We start from the raw sequence: 21,728 nt of genomic DNA, 5'->3' as shown, positions 1-21,728 counted from the left end.
GTTTAGTATTGGCCTGCCCACTACCAACGCTCTGAAACAGCCATTCTGGCTCTGAAACAGTCATTCCGGAATTTTCTGGCTCACCAGTCAGGTCACAAAACACAGCCATATTACAACACAGAGCCTTGCTAATAAAGCAGTACAAACCTTTAAAATACCAATAAACATTTAGAGCCTTGTAGGTTGCCAGCTATCCACAATAATCATTAAGGAGTCGTGTCCTCTTACAGCCACAGTGCTCATCTGTAGAGGAAATAGAAAATCAACACAGACTTTTAAGTGAGATTTTTTTGACTGCAAGGGAGTAAATGAAAAAATAATTTAGAATATTTCTGCTTCTTTCTTCTTTGCTTTGAATAAAACTTGATGCCCTTCTATATAATTTTGAAAAATAAAATATTCACTTTTTTAACGAACTGGAGAGGTGTATTCAAAAGTAAAACAGCAGTAGGTGAGAAACTTTAAAATATTTTTTTCTTCTGCAATGACATGTAAAAATGCATCATTTCAGCTTTGTTAGTGCACCTCCTAAAGATACTTTGCGAAATCCATAGTACACAGTGTAATATCTTCTAGTACAAATGTCTTTTTATCAGATGATGCTATTTTTTCAGATTTCATAAGTAATTACTGAGGACATTATAAAAAACAGATAAAAAACATGAGAAAAACGTCATAGCATGCAACATATCAAATAAAATAAAAATAAATGAAGGGTTGACAAGGGAAAAAACACTGATCAGAAAAGACAGAGCTAAGATTGCACAAGCAATAGTATGAAAGGGTACAAAATTTGGACTGACATGCACATTACAAATTAGATTTTAAAAATATAAATAAAAGACTTGTCAGCCATACAGAAAAAAAAAAAGAAGGGAGGGGAAGGGAAGAAAAAGCTTGGCATCTGTGGAGCAAAGATATGGAGAGACCTAAATCAATATAACACAGAAAGACTGCCTAGCAGTAATGTCAAAATAAAATGAGATTTCTGCATCCAAGATGGAAGGAAAACTCAGAAGCTAAAGCTTTCATATGGAGGAGGTTCATCATTATGAAAGTTCTGAAAAGGATAACAGATGAAACAACAGGTTGCCTCATTTGACTTGATGCATACAAAAAGCTGGCATCAGTAGTAGAGAGCCATCATACAGAAATCCCTACAGTTACAGGGGATAGTTAAAATATGAAGAAGGAGAGATTTGTTATTCTTACTTCAGTGGTGCAGAAAGGAAGCCATACAGATTTCAGAGGAAAGATTAACTTTGAAAAGAAAAGGCAGAAACTCAAAATGCAAAGCAGAGTATTACATAGATTTACCAAATAGATCTGGTACGTCTATCCTGACACTTTCACTTAATAAAATAACTGCTTTTCTACACAAGGGGAAAGAAGCTTGTCAGTCTGTTTGGATTACAGCAAAGTACAACACCACATGGGAAATTATCAGTTATATGGGAGAAAATGTAGCTCTTGTACAAAAACTGTAATGCTGTTAGAAGGAACATATTAAGAAAAACAAAAACACAAAGAATGAAAAAATAGACCATGTGTTCATTCTAGATGTATTTAAATATAACCGAGTTTCTTGATGGTTTGTCTTGGTTTGATCTTATTTAATATTTTTCTTATTTATTTCAATTTAAAAGAAGGGAGTGTGCTAATACAGTTTCTGGTCACACAAAATTGGGAGACATAAAAGGATCTGTATATCATTCAGTAAGCTAAGGATATTAAGAAATTATCTGAAATAAATGGCAGTAAGTGAATAAAAGGAATCAGATGAAGACACCTAACGCTAAGAGAAAGGATATTTTTTAGGAACAGAAAAAAGACATTACTATTAATTGGCCAGCAGTGGCTATCTGAAACGCATGTCAATCCCACATCTCCCAAATCTATTCAGATCTGGGATATATTATTCCTAACTGACAACTATTAAAAACAAAAATTCTTTTGAGATCTCCTACAGTCAAGATGGCCCATTCTCCTTGGATAGTGTATTACAGAACCTTTTTTTTTTCTTACTCTCAAATTTCTGCTTAATACGTGTACTTCTTCTATCATTCAAGTTCTAAGAAAAATGCTGAATACTATCTGACACAGACAATCTGCAATCCTCCTCTGTCATACCTGTGTGCAGAAAATATAGATTTGGGCTGGGAATGATGCCCAGGAGCTATTCAGAAAAAAAGTACATGGAGAGTCTATCACATGGGGGAAAAAAAAAGGTGCAAAAAGAGATTTACACTGACGCATACTTCATATATAACTTCATATATATAAAAAAAAAAAAAGAAAGAAAATAAAAGGGTGGGGGGAATAAACCAGCTATGAATCTAAGTAAGGTTGGTAAAAAAAGGGAGATTTTTACCCATAAGAGGTACTTGCTGCAAACAGCATCATCAGAGACCCAAAAAAATCCTGGTTTTAAGTTGTTTTTAAGAACATTAATAATGGTTCATTAAGGAACTTATATGAATGTGTTACCTGAAATAACTGGAGCAAAACTCAGTGACAGAAGGGGACACTTCCAGACCTCTGATCCTGGAAAGGGGGTCTGTGGCAACTCAGAGAAAATATCTCTAGGATCCAGTCCAGGTTCAGCCAGGTGCAGCAGAGAAAATGTGAGAAGAGGACACCCCAACAGGATACCCAAAGCACAAATTGGTTTGACTGCAAGGTTCTAGCAGGTCTCTACATAACGTGCGAATTACGAATTTGAAAGACTTAAGTGATTCAGCTGAAGTCCATGCTCTCTTACACAACAAAGCCCTTTGCATGTCTAGTTTTCAAGTTCTTCTCCAAAGGCTAGGTGAACTAGAGCAACTCAAGGAAAAAGGCACAAGAGGGTTTTTTAACATGAGCAAAATAGTAAAATTTTCCTAGTTTTGCTCTTGCACACAGCTTGAAAATTTCCCCTGAAGTTTGTCAAGAAAGCTCCACCTTCACACAGACATAGTGCATCAAAAGTTATAGTAAAAGGGATAGGAGCCAAAAAACCACACAAAAAACTAAAAGAGGCCTTTCTATGCCTTGTGTAGTCAGCTGGGGGCTATGTGCTGGGGAAGGACAATAACAGGTATCAGTGCCATCTTGCCTGTGATGCCAAAAATACAGGCCCTAGGACAAGTCTTGCAGTATTAACAGATGGTAAAAAAATGAAATGGCTGCAACTAATGCATTTTTGAGTAGGCACAGGAGATACCAGATAATGTTGAATGTATTGCATTTAAAGTAAATAACAAGGAGTCCAAATGGGCATTTAGTTCCTTGATAATTAGGAAGCCAGCAGGTATCAAACCAGGCACAGTGCAGATAAGCCTTTCCTGATCACATCTGACCCTGTGGGAATTTTTAAGCTCTGAATGCAAAATACCATACAGAAGTGTTAAAGGCTTTGCTGCTGTTTCTTTGGGAAGATAAGATTCTAAAGAACAGGTCTAGCGCTGATGTGGAGCTATGCATACAGGAATCTGACCCATAAGCATTTGTTTTTTGGGGATGTTGCCAATTCATCCCTGGGCAATTTTGCATTAAGCACTCTTTTGTTGCGACTGTGGAAGAAAATTAGTTGCTCCGTTATTCACAGTGGTAACACAATGCTCTTGTCACGGTTCTCATCAGCTTGGCTGTAGCTCTCTGGATTAGCTCAATGGTATTAGCTTAGTCTTCATCCTACTAGGGTCAGAATCTATCAACTTTAGATGCTTCATGCTCAGTCTGTCACGTAAGAGCTGAAGGGTGCACATAAATAAAGTAAGGGCTTTACCTCTGACTTTCAAAGTGAAAAGCTCTCAGCTAATGACATTTCTCAGTAGTGTTAAGAGGCTAAGAGTGCTCCACATCTTTTTGAGACAAGTGATGGTTTGTTGGCTAGCCATTCTATTGGAGAATTGCTTTAGATTATTCAAGGCTTTAAAGTGATTAAGATCTATTTTTTTATACAGAGAACTTATTGGTAATCATATGGTCAGACTGTATATTCAGACATGGAATATTAATTTCTTCTCATTGAGTTTCAACACAGAATCTTCTGTAGTCTAATCTGCATATGTTAAATAGTGTAATTACAAACTGATCCTTTATCCAGCAAGTTCAAATGCAAATATTGGCTCTTTCCTCAGTGCAGGAATTGGTTTGTGCAAGTGAATTGCAGTTTAACTGAAGCTACTATGCGCTTTCTATTTTACTTAAATTAATGTAATTATTACCTGGCTAATTATCTTGTTGAATTACTTGTTCTGTGATTCATTAACTGGGAAATTTCTTTCTGGATATAGAAGAATATCTGAACATCCACCTGTTTGTATCACAAAATACTGATTAGGAGCAAATCAAGTTACCCAGTGAGGTAGACATTTCTTTTAGAAATGTCTTTTATAAGAAAACGCTTGAGTCAGTAGAAATGGGTCTATTGTAAGGACTGTGAATTACTTCTCACCCTTGGAAAAGGCAGTTAGTTTTATAGTAGGAGCAGAAGACAGATACAAAGGAGCCTTCACAGCTGGTATTTGGTGCTGTCCCCTTTCCATAAACTTGTCTTCTGCTGTCTAGAACAGCCCTCTGTTTTACAGCCTCTAATGGTGTTACATATTCAAGCAAGAAAACAGTGGGGGAAGAATATTTTCAAAATTACCAAACACATTCCCAGACACTGGTATAAAGTCTATTCCCAGCATGAAATTACACAAATAAGTCAATAAACTTTAAATCATCTTGTGCAGAAGTGACATGAGAAGAAAGTCCAGAGCATCCTCATTGCAGTAAAGAAGCAGCCTTGCAATGGCTGTTTTATAACCATTGTAGCTAATTGAGGAGATATATAAAAACACACACAGAGTTACTTTTGTTTTCCAAAGTTTCTTTTGCCATTCTTATTATGTTTTGCTATAAATTAAGTAGTTGCTGGTGCAAAGTCTCAGTATAAATAAGCATGGAGGCAACCCTGATAAATGCTCAACAATCTGTGCAGAGCTAAAGAAAACCTTACGTTTTTCACTGCCTGTAAACAAAATCCTTTTTGTGTAAGAGCATTTTTTATTCATTTGTAATCAAGCATTCTGATTTTATAACCTTACAGACTCCTGCGCACTGAACTCCCATCAATTCTGAGTTCAATACTAATCCTGACATGATTATCCAAGAAATAGATTGTATTTCTAACTGGAATGCTTAGGTCCCAAAATACCACTAAATTATGTAAAGCTTCCTGGAATCCTATCTTTTTTCCCACTTTGCACTTATGTCTTCTAGACCTTGCTAAAGTTTCCCAAGAAGTTGGATTTAGAGTTCAAAGACATTATCTAAAACTATTGTTCAAAGAAACTTTAGAAAGAGGTGACACATTATGGGTGGAAAAAAATTGCATTCGCAGGCTGACACATGGACAAACTAAGAATAAAATAAAAATTTTGAGAAGATAATCTTATGAATGTCTCTAGCATTGAAATCACTGCTTAGGAAGCTGGCAGAACAGGTTGTTTCTTTACTGGAACAGTGTAGGAACAACCAGAGACTGTGATAAACATCCTGAAGCCCAGCCTGTGGCTTAATGTCTGAGGTCTGTAGTCTTCTCAACATGAGGTAACCACCTTTTTGTTTTTGTCTGTGCAGAACTTAATTGAAAAGCCATTGTTGGCAGGTCAAGAAGAAGTCAATAATTCAATCAATTTTTTTTTTTTTGAAGATGGTCATTGAGCAATGATTATTCTTTATTTTTGCAATATCTGGCATTTACATCCATTCGTAAATCAAGCAGAAGTCCACAAGATTAGTAAAAATTATCAAAACCATTCTTTTTACAAGCCTTGACTCAAATGATTGCTTGACTATTCAACTCAGGCCCAGCCATGCTCATGATTACTTACTATGTTACCATTAATCCGATTATCTTGCTCAAGGAAAATATCTCTGTGTATCTGTGAGGTACCAAAGTAAGCAGAGCAACAATTACAAATGGGATCTCCAAGAGCTGCACCCAGAATACTGACCAAGTTATGTTTGAACACACACTGACCAAATTAAATGCAATAATCTGGAGAAGAGAGATTCACAACTACAATTCAACTGTGAGGTCACAGTCTTCTTTTGAAAGCGTTGTTAACATTAACAAAGTTTTCAATATCTCCATCTGTCCAGTTGAGCAGATCAAAAAGTAGTGATTCAAGGGGATGAGATGCCATTGGACTATACACTTAAAGTCTTGTGGTTAAGGTATGTGACTAGAACTCAAAATCCCTGAAATTTCTCCAGCCATAGACTGACTTTGAGTCTGCTGTAAAAGACCTGGTCTCAAAGCCTAAGATTTTCCTCAACTGAATTGTATTTCTCCACTCAGCAGATGTACTGTGCATCTTACCTTCAAATCCCAATATCCAAAAAACATGACCTATTTCTCCACTCACCAGGTGATGAGAACTGAAGGAGTCTTTTTCTTTTCATTGTGTTTTGAATTTAGACTGTCATATTTACCAGGTCTTCTCTGGAACAGGGAAAATTAAAATATATTTTTCAATGGCAGCTTTTTCTTGCATTCCTGGGGATCTGAAAAAATACAGCAAGCTTCTCACAAATTCATATATCCCCAAAATCTCCCAAGCAATTATTAACTTTCTATTACCAAATAGATCAATAAGCAGCAAGCTGTGTTAGTACGCTCCACCAACACAGTTTGTGTTGGTGCACAATATCTAATGCATTCATCCTGCCAGGAAAGCAGCTGGGCCCTAAGTTTTTCTCTTTGTCTACTTTCCTTCTTAACCATTGACTTCCTTAAAGTAGAAAGAGTCTCCCTTGGAAGCACAGGCAGATTATGTCTCTGAAGCTTCCTCTGTTCCATCCAGCACACATCTATAAAATCTGAATTTCCACACAAAAACTCAATGTGTTACTGCATAGAAAATTTGATAATTTTATTAGGAAATACCTCAAGAGTGTGCTAGCCACAGATTCAAGTTAAATCTCCAAGTTAATATCCTTATTTGAGGGTAGACTCCACTTCATTAAAAGAAAGATTGTATTACCAGTCATTTGAGAATATTACCAGGAACACTGAACACTGTGATAGGTTACAAAGCACTTACAGTATTTATATTAAAGTAACTGACAGACAAATCCTTCACATATGGAAACCTCCCACAACTTCAAAATCTATGTTCTGGCTTATGGCTTAAGTTAGCGTCATATTGAAAGCAACAATATTGCAAGGAAAAGGCAGTTAGGTTCTCCCCAAAATGTCAGTGCAGACATTGAGGCTCTTACCATGAACAAGTGGACTATATCAGACAGAACTGTCCTGCATCTATCTTCACAAACACACCACACCTGTTTCAGAAGCTAGCTCCTTGATATTCATTTTAGTGAATTTGTGCCTCTGGATCTTTCTAGAAATCAGGCATATTTGACATATTCCCAAGTGTAATAGCATGTGGGTTTTGCTTAGAATATGTTTAAGATCCTTAGAGAAGAAAAAAAAAATTCATATCCATTCCTGGACTTCCTTCTTTTTCTTTACACTTTTCATGGTGTTTGAAAACAAAAGGTTTCATTCACAGACCACAGTAGAAACTCAAGTAATTTTAAACCAGCTAATTTATCCAGTTTACAATTTTTTTTCTTGCTTTAATTTTGTCCTGCAGGTGCTCAGTTCATTATTCCATGATCATTTGCATTTGTATGAGCAGAATATTTTAGAGTCTTTTCTTTTACATCTTGTGATCTTTCTTGCAGGCTTCTGGTCTTCTTTCATCTCTTGTCACTCTCTTATCCAAAGTGCTAATCTCAGCTGTAACTGTCTCAAACCTTTCCTTTTGTCCAGAAAGACCACTGAAGTCTGTAATTTATCACTTCCCCATTGTAACTGCAAGAACGGCTCTAAGCAGAACAAGCCTTATCTCACCGATAGCTACTTTGTCACCTTGTGGCTGCAAAGCATTCAGAAATGGCATTTGGTACATTAGCTGCAGATGGCGTCAAGGGGGATTCTGAAGAAACATATTTTCTGGTTTCGTTACAGTTGCTCCTTGATGCTAAAATGCCCAAACAACTTTGCAGTGATTGCACTACATTTTTTAAATATGGAGACATCTTCTGTGTCAGGTTTCAAATGTTCTTGGGCAGATTTTTATGGGTTTGGAGCTGATCCAAAAGCCAGCTTCTCTGATGAACATGTCTTGCCCCATTAAGCTTCAGTATTAACACCACTCCCCCTTCAAGACCATTGTTTCTCCTATATGTGGCTGTGGGAAAGTTACACTTCTCACTAATACCGTCAGAGTTTGTGGCTTCTAGGTAGCTATTTTACTGCAATCCATGTCTAATCACAGTATACCCAAGAAGCTTAGTGCTGTGTTGTAGCAGACTACAAATTAGCTTGCTTTTCCATTAAAATACTCCTAGTTTATTCTTTTCTGTGTGGTTATAAAATTGACTGGCTGAACACTTGGGTACTTGTGTGTTTTGTTTGTCTAAATGATTGATATTTAAATGGCTTAATTGCATTCATTCCACCTTTTTATGGTTGAGCAAATGTTTATTGCATATTTTTTTAAGACGCAAAGAGAGCAAATTCATTTGGAACTCAGGGAAGAATTTTATTAATATGTGCCAGGATGGTTTGAATTTCAGAACGGATCTTATTTCTTGAATATGTATTGTGACAACATAAGGTTTTAAGATGTTCATAGCCCTGTGAAAGTGCCAAAAGTCCAGCTGGTTTAGCTAGAAAACTCTGTAGTTAGCATTAAGGCCATGAGGGTAAACCCTGTTGGGCTGCTGCTGAAGAAGTATAGAGGCACAGGCAGGAAATAAGGATTATATTATTTAAAGGAATAACCAAAAAGAGGAAGGGGAGGGAGAGAGAGAGGGGAACTTAATGCTCTTCAGAAAACCATTAACAGCCTATAGGCAATGTTAAAATCAAACTGATTTTCTCCAGTGACTCAACAAGATGCATGCATTTAAAAATCCTCTTTCTCCAAGACTGCAAAGAGGAATTGGAGAGACTTTGACTTGATAACTGTAAGTAGAAAAGTACCAATCAATACTTATGAATGTACATATGAATACTGATTACTTTAATCCTCATGTTGGTTAGTGAGCTAACCAATTCTCTACTGTGAAGAGATCCTAACTTTTTACAAACTTGTATGATTTTTAAGAAATGGCTGGAAAATCTGAAAATAATATTTCTGTTCTGTGCAGCAGTTAGGCCTTGGCCAGACCCTGTTTAATATTTATGATATATATTTCCTTATGTCATAAGGTTTTTCTTATATTATTATTTATCCTTATATTATTTACAATTTCCTAGAATTTTTAATTTGTATTTTTCCTTTCCAAGTGAATACTCAGCACATTGTTATCAGGAAAATCATGATTAATAATAGCATTTTAATTTCAGCCTCATAATTCCTCACAATATAAGTCTTAAAATATTTACGTTCACTTCCATATATCTCTTGCAAAATACTCATCGGGTTTGTTCTTACATAGAAAAAACCCCAGTTCTAAATCAGATTTAGCTCCAGATTCAAAACATCAGCATGTAAAGAGTCAGTAGATATGTTTTCAGACTAAAACTATCTGAATTACACACCTATGGAATATTTGTCCTCCTATGATTGCAAATGTTTAGTATCATAGATGTTAAACATCACAGAATTACACTACCAGATTGAGAGGGACTACATCTGGTCATCTGGTCCCACCTCCCTGCTCTAGCAGGGTCATTCTAGAGCACATGGCATGGGATAGCATCCTGACAGTTCTTGAATATCTCCAGTGAGAGAGACTCTGCAACCTCTCTGAACAAACTGTGATCATCTGCACAGGAAAAAAGTTCTTCCTAACAAGTTCTTCCTAAATCCTTATTAAAATAGCTTTCTTTTTCGTCTTTTGTGACAGCAAGAATACAGACAATACAAAGAAATAAATCGAGGATGCGGTTTACAGCTGTTGAAAATTCATCTAACTTTACCTAAAATAATAACTTTATTCTACAAATGAGAATTGGACCGAAGTTCTTCTACTGCACTTAATATTTCACAAAGGTCTGCCCTTCCTCTAGGTTGTGTGATCCATTGGTTTATGTGGTGACCAAACAAACATCTAGTTATTGCTACTGTGGTGAGGTTAATGCCCTCTTATGTTTTCCTTCTTTCTTCTTCACTGTGATATCTTTAGTAATTTCTTTTCAACATGAACTTATTAATTCTTTTTAGCTGTACAAATAAAAGGGGAAGAGAGTAGTATTGACTCTATTTGATATTTAAAATGTCTCAAAATGAATAGTATGAGGTGGAAGAAGACATTTTTTTCAACTTAGCTTGCAGACCTTGCCTGTTCAAGCTGCATGTCATAGCAAATCATAGAGATAAGGGGAAAAAACTAAAGCAAAAGGCAAAATTACAGTAGTGGTAATGACAGAGGCAAACTGTGCATGCAGATGAGAAACTGATTTCAGGAAAGCTGAAGAGCAGTTTATGGGTAAAGCAATTTCTTTGCATTTTACAATCAGTTACAGGCCTGCCTTGTAATCTAAGTCAGCATCATCCTTGACAGCTAAGACCAAAATTATGAAGAAACGTTGAATTCTTGTACTACCTTGCCTATACACATTATGCAGGGGTATCCACCTCGCCTTGGCATGTGCATGCTTTCTCCAGTTGCACTGAAACTGGACTCAAACACTTTGTTTCCCTTACAAGACAAATATATAAGTTCAATATTATGTACTCCACCATCATTCACAAAGGACTTGTCACTGTACAAACGAAACCCACAAAGTTACTTTGATAAATATCCTTACCCTTCATTTCACATATAATTGCATTTTAAGGTTGCCAGAATTTCAAGTCAACTTTGTGGAATTTAGATCCTGAAAAATACTATTATAGTTCTTACATGTTAAAGAAATTGCACAGATTGTCTACTAAACAGAGGATCTATTTTTCTCAAAGCTGTTTAAGAAGTCTCTGACATCCTCTTTTCTGCTTTCTGCTTCTGTCTCTTTTCTCTGGCTCTGATCTGATCTTTCTTATCTGCTGTATGTACCTTTCTCTCCCTCTTTTGCTGAGTCCATACATATTTGAAACCCATATTTCTATTTTTAGTAGCCATTTCACATATATTCATTTTGATATCAGATGAATAATCTGTTTCCTTATTAACTTTTTTTATTTTCTTTTTTTCCCTGTCTTGTTTCTGGTTTGTTTTGGTTTTTTTTCACATGTCCCCTATGTAAGTAAGATGGGATAGTTTTATTCTCAGTTGTTATATTAGCCCCAAATTGCCTAAAATACTATTATTCTTAAAATCCAGTATATAATACAATGTTTTGGAAGAACAGCAATACAGGGGCCAAAGAAAGGCCGTGATGTGAAACAGAACTAATATGTAGAGCAATTAAAATTAAGACAGGTTTTTTTAGCAGATGACATCTGCAGTCCAAGACAGTTTTTGACTTCTAAATTTCTGGATACAGAGTGCGTTCCCCCCACCTGAAGGCTTCTGGATTATCACTTCAGCAAGTGAACTGTGATGCAGCAGAAGTGAAGTGATCTGTGTCTCACTCACCTTGCAATCAGGACACTCTCTCTGTGGAGGTGAACCTCAGCAATGATAATATCAGTGGCCCAAAGGCCATGCACTTTGGGGGCACCAGAAGGTCCATGCCATGCTGTGCACCTCCTAATCCTGGAAAATCTGCATAAATATTCAATCAGAAGATATAGGTGAAATTCTCTTAATTAGAAAGTGGTGCCCTAAAATGTGAACCATTATTAGGCCATATGTGCTCTAACACTGAATTGAAGTAAAGAAATAATTCTATTCTGAAAAAAAGAGGATTTTGATGAAAAATAATTTTTTATCAGACTATAACAAGCAACCATATGTAGTGAACAGGGAGTCAGGCAGAGGGATTGAGGCAGAAGCATTCATGGCAGTACCTTCCAGTTCAGTTGCAAGCTGCTGCTGTCACTGTTTGCATCTGGTCTTCCTCCAGCTGGTCTGGTCCCTGGACAGCATGGCAGCTCTCCATCTGAGTCTCTGGGGACAGGCACATTTCCCAACAAAAAACTCAGGCCCGAGTTCTGTCCCTAAGATATAAGGCAAAGGCACACAGAAACATATTCATGCCTAACAAGACGCAGAAATGAGGATAGTCAGCTCCTGCTGAAGTCAACCTTCCAGCAACCCAAGTGCCCTTTAAATCTAGTATGAATCAACATTGCTCCATTCCAGTTTGCACCAGAAAGCAGAGCTATTACTCTCTAGCTCCCTTTGCAAGCAATGGGTAAAAGTAAGGTTTTGTATCAATTTCTCTGGGAGTGTGTTTAAGGTTTTCAGAAGCATCCAGAAAGTTCTCCAGCAGTTTGTACCTATATTTAACTTATCATTTAAATAAAGATCCTGTAAATATTGTTCCATTCTTTTTCTTTTTCTCCATGTAAGGGAGATAACTTCGAGACTGTATGAGTAGAAGCTAATAATCTGAGCTCATTATTTCTTCTTTCCATTTTTCTTTAAATGGAAGACAAATTTCAGCTAAGTGACAAATTGAATGAATTATTGTTTTGCAGTCAGGCCTGGTTTGCCTGGCATGCTTGCCTTTCAGCTGCTTCCAATAGTTTGAAAAAACTGTCAATATTAAGCAGCACTGTTACGCAAACAGAAACCCTGCACTTGCTGCATGCACCAGACATTTACATGTGGTTAAAGAATTAATGCACAAGCAAATGGACTGATACAAGCACTGCAGCAGCTTTAGCTGATTTTGCAGCTCTTTTTGTTTTGGATATCAGATTAGGAATTTGATCCAAGCACTGACACATGAACAGAGAATTCTGGCTCACCTTTCCAAGTCCGCTCCTTTTGATCATGTGCACATTGTACAGGAGCAATCATGGGCATCTATCCAGTGCACTACCTCACTACACATACAGAACAGTTACCTGGGTTTGTTTCAGACTGGGAGTAATGCAGAACCTTCAGCTCATGTCTCCTGAGATAATCAGCCACATTATGAAAAAAGACTCATTACCCAAAGTGCAACAACCTTACAGAGCTGCCATTACTCCTCTGAGACATGAACTATTTCTGAAGTTACAACGGAACAGAAGGGGTGATAGCCCACAGACTTGTTCAATTATCAAAACATAACACAGCTGGCATGCAACCTCTATATTTTCCTCCTTTATTAGCATTGTGATTGTAGACCTGAGGTTAAAGATTTTCTATACTTAAAGATCTCTAAAATCTGATTGGATAAAGCCAGGAGAAACCTGCTGTATCTTTGACTGTAGCCTGGTCTTGAGCCAGAGGCTGGTCCCTTCTTAAGGTCCCTCTTAACCTAAGTTTTTTATGGTGCTATGATTCCTGCCACTTAACCCCACTCGTTTACCACAGCAATTTCCAAATCATTCATACAAGGAAAATGCAACTGGGGCCTAAATCATATCATCACACTTAAAAAGCCCCCCGAGGATGTGGACCATCCCTGAAAAACAGCTAGGCTGGTATGTATTTGCAATGATCCAGGAGGCAGAGGAGGGGTGAAGAGGCAGGACATAGAAATATCATATGTGTAGAAAGTCTCTAAAGCTGATATTTCTGCCAGAGACAACATATTGCCAAACCACAGCTGGTACTCTCCTAGGAGCTATCTTCATGATTTATCTCAATCTAAAGTTGAGTTGTCAGTAAAGCAGGGCACATGGAAAAGTCACAGCTCATTTTTTCAATTCAAAAAATGTTTTTCAAAAAGTAGTACCAATGGTACTCAAAGCTTTTACAAACTTTAAACCAAAGGTTTTAATGTGGAGTAAAGGGGGCTGCCAAACACAAACTTAGATTTCCAGTTACAGGGGAGCAAACCATCATTCTCTTACACAGTGAAGTCCCAGTCATAACTGAGGCTATGAAGCGTCACAGCAACAAGAACAGGTAACACCAAAACTCTGCTAACAACAATAATAATTTTATGATCTCTGTGTTCATTTGCAAATATTCTAAGAATCAATTTTCCCAAAGCCAGACTGACTCCCTTAAGAACTGCTCTTCTCTCTGTCTGGTGGCATTTTGTGCTTCTATTCCATGATCCTGCACAGGATCTATGCTCCACCAACGCCCCTGTAGAATGAAGGTGAATAAGCACAGCATGGCTCCACTCCTACTCTTAAGTCAGGAAAAATGACATGTTTCCAGGCATTCATCACTTTTGTAAGCAAGGGGAGAAGGCAGGAGAGAGATCATATCCTCAAAGAATCAGTACCAGAAGGTTTCTAGTGGCAAAAATGGAAACTGGGCGGTTTCCTCCAATTTGCTTTAAATGAAAAGCAAACACATAGCTGCCTCTGGTGATACTCTGCACATAACCAGCACATTTTTCAAACAAAGATGGAGTTAATCATGACTGCATGCCCACAGCCTCTCCCATGGGGCAGGGTGGGAAACTGGAGACAAGGGCCAAGAAATGTGTTTTTTAAAAATGGACCCAGTAATAGAGACACATTTTGGTACCAAAATGGTAATTCTGATCAGAACCATCTTTTTTTCATTTTCAAATAAGTGTCAATTCAAACCTTTTTTTTCTCCAGTAGAAATATAAAAGTTTTTCTTTAAAATTAAGGGAAAAAAGTCTTGTTTGGGGCTGAGTGGTCTGAAATAATTGTTTGGAAATACTTATATAGCCTTGAGTAAGTTTATAAAGAAACAGCAATTACAGAAAATGCCACACATACTTTACTGCAGCATAAATCCTGCCCTCTCAGAGAGATGGACTTTCAATTTCTCTTTCTCTGTCCTCTGCTCTGGATTAGGGCATGGAGGGGCTGGACTGATGCATGCAGGGTGATGGAAGGGCATGCAACTCCAGTGGCATCCAGTCAGCTCAAGGACACTGACCTACTCTTTATAGATGTTGATGGTACCGTGGATGTTTGTGAGAGGAATAACTCTGCGTCTTAGTACGTGCAATTGCCACTACCATTCCCAGACATGACACTAACTCAGCTTTCAGCATCCTGAGTGGCCTTTTACTAGCTGCAGCCTTGGACACAGACCTTTGGAGGCTTGGCAGGGGGCACAGCTGGATCTGCAGCCATTCACAAGGTAAGAGGGAGGGAGTTGGGAGGCAACTTCAGTCATTTCCACTGATCACGTGGGAAGAGGAAGAATGTTGGACAAGCACGGAGCAGATATGAAGGAAGTCAGATGGAAGACAACAGCAATGATATCTACAGCCAATCCTTTACACATCAAAACATGAAGACCCTAGAACCCATTGCTACCTCAGGAGCTCATTCCAAGTGTCCACATTCCCCTTCCAGCCCTGACTGTGCACCTTCTAGCACTGTCTAGACACAAAAGCAGAAGGAACTCGGGGTCTGACACAACTGAGAAAGCTGGAGATGTGCAAGAGCTTGTGGGTAGTGAGGAAACTCAGAGCCAAGAAGGTTGAAAAGATGAAGACTTTTTGCACCAGCAAACTTTTAGAGGAATTGAAGCTAGGCCTGAAGGATAGAATACCAATAAGCATAAAATTAGGATGTTTGGGCAGAAAAGCTGACATGGCAAGTGAATGGAGGAGAAAGTAGCAGCATAAGTACCTCTTCCATCGATGGGATAAGGAGAGAGGGCTAGAATGATATGAGGGGGTGAAAACTAGGAGCAGAGGGTGTTTTTCCCTGCACAGTACCAAAGGGTCTTTCTAGGACCGAACTGGGAGGGTCAGTGAGCTGCGGGTGCTTGTATGATAGTGGTCAGGGGTGCTGGAGGTGGTGCTGCCCCCAAATTTCTTAAGCCTCTGCCAGGTGTGTAATTCCTGATGCGCTCCTAAGATACAAATGTAGCACATTTGTCCTGTTTGCATACCCACCTGTGCTGAGTGAAAATATCTGTCCACACTTTGGGAACAGATAAGAATGTGTTCAGTTTTAATAATGAGAAATCAAAACTTCAAAACAACAGGAATCAGGAATCAGGAAAAGAATTTCAGTAATGTAGTCACCTCTGAAAAACATGAAATATTTTCTTGGATTTTAGTGCTGAAAATATATTAGATTTGGATTTTCCTATTGAAAAGATATATTTCAATTTTTATGTTTGGGGTATTTTTTTCCAACCAGGATTTAGTATTGACAAAGCCTACATGAAGGCTGATATTTGCTCTGGACCTAGGAATTGGGATTCTAGCTGAAAACCAACTGAGAATTTGGTAATTAATATTTTAATTATTTTGGTAACAAATACATTTAGTAACTGATGATCTAATTGCTGAACTATATATAATATAGTTATAACTATATGTATAATACAATACCATAGTCATCGAGTATTTAAATTTATCACATTTTAAAAGTATTGCTTCTTAACTAAAATGTTAATTCCTTAAGGCTCATTTAAGTTTTGAATATTCAGTATTTCAGATAGCACTGAACTTTGCACTGAAAATAGTCAATCTGCTTAATTTTAACATGCTTCTCACATCAGCAAGAGCACACAGCAGCTGAGGTAAAGGGACTGTCTCTTTTTTTTTTTTTTTGCATGTCTCACTGCAGGAGTATAGACATTCAGAAGCAAATGGGGCTGAAGCTATTTTACACCTGTCCACACTTACACCTTGCAAGCATTCCAGCCCTGTGCCTGATATTCCTTATCTCAGAAGTCAGCATGGAAAGATTAGCTATTTTTATTGTTTTTTTCAACAACCTTTGAAATGAAATAAAATTAAATACACTACAGTTTTTACACAATCTCTTCTGCAGTATCTTTAACTGTGTTTCCAGCCAAAGGTATTGTAAACCTTATTGGATTTCAGATTTGTAGCTTTTTAGCTTTCTTTTGGAGAATATCATATGTAGAGAGCTCTCACTTATATCTAGCCGCTTTACCATTTATTCTGCAACAACATCAAACTTCACATTACCACAATAAATGAGATATTTTTCTCTTAAATTTTAACTCAGAGCCCATATAGATAGGAAGAAAAAAACTTTCTTTGTCCTGCAGATTCAGGGAGATTTGAAGGAACTATTATCACCACTGAGCTATTTTCAGTTCAGCGTGAAAACAATGAATATTGAGATGTTGAACATAATCTTTGTTGTTTAACAAAAAACAAAAGCAAAACAAAAAAAGCCTTTGATAAGGAGAAGTTGAAGAAATAATAGGAGTAGCTGCCTTCCTTTTATCAAAGGAACTTTTTTCGTCACTTCAAATGACAGCAAAGGGGTTTTATTCTCAGTGTAAAATGAGAGGCATTCATTTAAATGCTCACATGTCTTACCCAGATCCTAAGCCTCTTCCACAGAGACTTCCCTGGTGATTCAGAAGCCAGGTTTTATTTTGTAATGAACTATACCAAAGATTTTTGGCTAATCATGTCAACCCCTGCAGGAAAAACACAAATTAACAGGAGTCCTAACTTCAAAGGTAATATGTACATACTTTCTCTAATCTCTGCACACAAATGGGAGTATGAAAGTCCTTATTCAATGAGAACCTGATTCCTTTCAAAGAAGAATGAAGCAGATGGGTCCAAATCATCTTCTTATGTAAGATTCTTCTAATTCTAACACAAGACCTTACAGAGGAGATGCTCATAGAGACATAAGCTTTGGGGAGTTGTGTGTTACATACCTAGTGAAGTAGCTGGTGAAATAAATCTCAGTCTTTATAAGTCAGCAAGATTGAGCTATAAACAAATGGCAAAGGTAATATTCATTCTTTGAGGGAGGATAACAGCTGTGACCATTCAAAAAATCTGATTTGATAAAATTGTCTCCAGAAAAAGAGTCCCTAAAAAAGATTCAAATTTTGCAGGTCTTGATCAGAGGTTCTGAAGGAAAATAGATAAGCTTTTAATATACATTTTAATATAAATAACTGTGTATTTTAATATCATGGTCTCAGAGCTATAGGACAATGAAAAAATAATATGAAATTTCAAAAATTAATAACATTTCACAAATCTCAGGGGTCCCATGAGACACTGGAAATGTACCAAGTGCAGCAGACAAATTTACTGCTACATTTGCACTTTTTCCTTTTCTAAGTATAGCTAATACAACAAATACTGCAGGAAAGATGTCAGTTCTGTTTACTGTCTTGACCGAAAGGAATTTTCTGCCACAATCTTGCACTTCATAATCTCCATGCCCAAAGCAAAGTCCAACACTACTGTTAGTGGAATATATGGACCACTGACTTGAGAGAAATGTGTAAGAGGGCTTGGTGAAAGGACTACTCTGAAACATTAATTGTATGGCAAGCACTTTGTGTTGGGTATGCGTGGCCAGGTTTTGGTGGCAGAGGGGGCTACAGGAGTGGCTTTTCTGAGAAGCTGCTAGAAACTTCCCCCATGTCCAAAGGAGCCAGTGTCAGCTGGCTCCAAGCTGGACCTGTCCCTGACTAAGTCGTAACCCATCAGCAATGGTGGTAGCTCCTTTGGGATAACAGATTAAAGAAGGGGAAAAAAAGTTTTGTGCAGAAGCAAGTTGTGGCCAGAGATGAGAGGAGAGAGAATGCATGAGAGGAACAGCTCTGCATTCACCAGGTCATTGCAGAAGGAGGGAGAGGACGTGCTTCTGGCACCACAGCAAAGTTTCCTCTGCAGCTCATGGTGCAGACCAAGGTGAGGCAGGATGTCCCCCTGCAGCCCATAGAGGGCCACAATGGAGCACAGATCCACCTGCAGCCCATGGAAGCCCTAACTGGAACAGAGCCTCCCAAAGGAGGCTGTGATCCCGTGGGAAGCCCGTGCTGGAGCAGACTTCTGGCAAGAGACCAATGAAGAGAGGAACCTGTTCCAGAGTAGGTTTGCTGGCTCTGTGCTGGGGCAGTCTGCTCCTGAAGAATTGGACCTCTGGGAAGGGCTCACTTTGGAGAAGTTTCTGGAGAACTGTCTTTAATGGGAGTGACCCCATAATGAACAAGGGCAGAGTGTGAGGAGTTTTCCCCATGAGGAGGAAGGAGCAGCAGAAACAACTGTGATAAAGTGATTGCGACACTCACTCCTTGTCACGCTGTGCTGCTCAGGGAAAGAAGGTGGGGAATCAGGAAGAGAGTTAAACCCAGAAAGGAGGGAGGGGTGAGGGGGGAAAGGTGTTTTTAAGATTTTGCTTTATTTCTCATCTTCCTATTCTGATTTAATTGTTAATAAATTCAATTATTTTCCCCAAGATGAGTCTGTTTTCCTCATGATGGTATTTGGTGAGTGATCTCTCCCTGCCCTTATCTCGACCCCAGAGCCTTTTGTGATATTTTCTCTCCCTTGTCCACCTGAAAAGAGCAGTGATAGAGCAACATTAGTGGGCACCAGGCATTGAGCCAGTGTCAAACCACCACACAACTACTTGAGCCCACCACCACAGAAATCCTAACTAATCACCATAAAGATAGTGCCTGGGCATTTATGAGTCCACTATTAATTTTGGATGGAAAAAACCTGGTGACTCTATCCCCCTTCTATATTTACTTATAATTCCATTTAGATTTATGCAATTTATGGAAGCTAGCAGTCAAAACATTTAACTAGTAACCCCAGAAATCTTCTACACATTTTGGGAACATGCAGCAATACTCTACATATTCTACAGGTTCCTGTTCTGGCAAAAAGTTTCCATGAGGGACAGAATTAACAGCCAGTAATACAGAAATCTCTTCTTTGCTTAATGCATTATAAAGGACTACACCTTCCACCTTCCTATGGGTAAATCCAAAACAATTAAAATGAGTAGACTTCTGTGTCTACTGTCTATTCAATACAGCCCATGGAATTTTTATATTGACTTTTGCCCCTGAAAACCTTTGTTACAATCATTTATTTAGTGTCAGAGCATTCTTTCCCCAAATACTCCTTTAAGCAATATTAACTTGTGAAAAGCTATGCAGCTTGTATTGTTAAAGGCCAAAGACCACCTAAAAAGATGAATGGAAAATAACTGTGACTCATAATATATATTGGCACAATACCTATCAGAATGGGTGCAGAAGGAAAAAATAATTCTAGTAGAAAGCAAGAGGTCCTTATGTAGCAAAACTCAATAGCAAAGGGCAATCAGCCTTCTACTAAATGCAAACCCAAACAGAGACAAACATGGCTACCCTCATCTAGCTAGACTTAAGAGACATATCCAGAATATTAAATACTCAGAGCTAGGACAATTCCCCTGGAGAAGAGCCTGGAGGAAAGTTACTGCATCTTGTTGTTATAGATTCCATTTGATCTATTTTTTCAATGGCTTTGAATTTCCTGCCCTGCTCCTGGATAATTACCCATTCATTGAAACAGAGTAAAAATGTATTATATTATTTGGTAATTCATAGTATGAATAGTAATTTGCATAATAGGCCCCTAAAATCTTAAATGGCCTTGTAATGGAAATCATATAGATCAAAATATATCTCTAAAACCTATGTAGAGCTATGCCTATTTTTTGTATAACACTAGTTTTAGCATATGTGCACACTGCAGCCACAGAGGTGATGGGTACATAGCATAAAGATAGGCTTCTGTGGTATTTCAGGCATCACTGGCTGCCTTACCTCAGACCCGTGACTGGATTGTGGAAACCCTGAAGTAGTGACTTTCTAGACTTTTCCCTCAAGGAAGCTTTACTCCAATTAAAGTCAGGTAGATACCCACAGAAAACAGTGTTTCAGGTAACTGAAATTCATTCTGTACTGCCACTTAGATTGCATACTTCTGCCACAGTCATTGCAGTCTTTAGTGAAGAGAGACAGTACATCTTGGCACTCCGTTGGTCACTGGGCCAACAGCAAATGAAATACAGCTCTGGACTACTGAAGACAATAAGAGCAAGAAAACAATGAAAACCACGTGGTTCAGTGGCATTAGAAGCTCCAATTATTTCCACTGGATATTCTAGTTTTGACCCTCCAATTCCTTTGTTTTTTCTCTATGTCATTTAAAAAAAAAAGGTGCTTATTCAAAGGTCCATCTTGTACTCCGAAGTCAGTTCGAAGTGAATGGTTTTGTCAGCCTTGTAATCACTGACACAGCTAAAGACCCTGCACTGGGCAAGCTTCTAGAAGTGAAGTAGTCAACTGCCTTTCACATCCAGTATGCCACAATGTTATTTTAAAAACTCAATAATCCTAAATTCTAGGACAACCCTATGTATCATAATTTCATTGCCTAAAATCTCACAAGCAGATGTGCAAAATCTTGCAGACCACAACAAATATTGTTCGTGTTGTGAAATTGCTGCTTGTGTCATCTTTGCTGGTGAGTCTTCTTTGCTTTGCTGTCTTGAACTACATCAGAATATTTCATGCATCCTTATTTATGCCAGTCATGAAGCATTGACTTTTCTTTTGACAATTTAGGGGATAACCACTCTGCATTATACACCATCAACACTATAATCTTTATATTAATTCCACAAGAGATTACTCTGTGTACATATATTTATATATACACATATACACACAAAATACCCACCAGAATAAAAATATTCTGATACCATCACTGTGAGTAAGTCAAGTCAATGTGAGTAAGTCAAGTCAATGCTGGATCTGACAGGCTGACAAGCAAACATGACTTTTGGTTTTGCAGCTTATGGTATGAAACACATTAAAAAGCATTAATTTAATCAAGCCATCTTAAGCAGATAGTTAATTAGTTTCTTATTGTTTTATAATATTAATTCACTTAGTTTGCATGTTTAATTTATGTTTTTTACTCATTTTAATTTTAGTAAAAT

The 21,728-nt window shown here is 37.8% G+C and overlaps 1 long non-coding RNA gene across 1 annotated transcript in view; it reads right to left on the bottom strand.

The window, feature by feature from the left end:
* LOC135297322 (uncharacterized) overlaps positions 1-21,728 on the bottom strand; it is a 476,053-nt gene that overhangs the window by 109,815 nt on the left and 344,510 nt on the right. The window contains exons 12-15 of the long non-coding RNA XR_010359348.1: positions 11,949-12,098; positions 11,575-11,703; positions 6,405-6,543; positions 148-243 (exon numbers count right to left, since the gene is read on the bottom strand). This is a non-coding gene — a long non-coding RNA (uncharacterized LOC135297322). The remainder of the gene's footprint in view (positions 1-147; positions 244-6,404; positions 6,544-11,574; positions 11,704-11,948; positions 12,099-21,728) is intronic.

The sequence above is a fragment of the Passer domesticus genome, chromosome 3, assembly GCF_036417665.1.
Source record: "Passer domesticus isolate bPasDom1 chromosome 3, bPasDom1.hap1, whole genome shotgun sequence".
In the NCBI taxonomy this organism is placed as follows: Eukaryota; Metazoa; Chordata; class Aves; order Passeriformes; family Passeridae; genus Passer; species Passer domesticus.
This window is presented reverse-complemented; position numbering and strand designations above follow the sequence as displayed.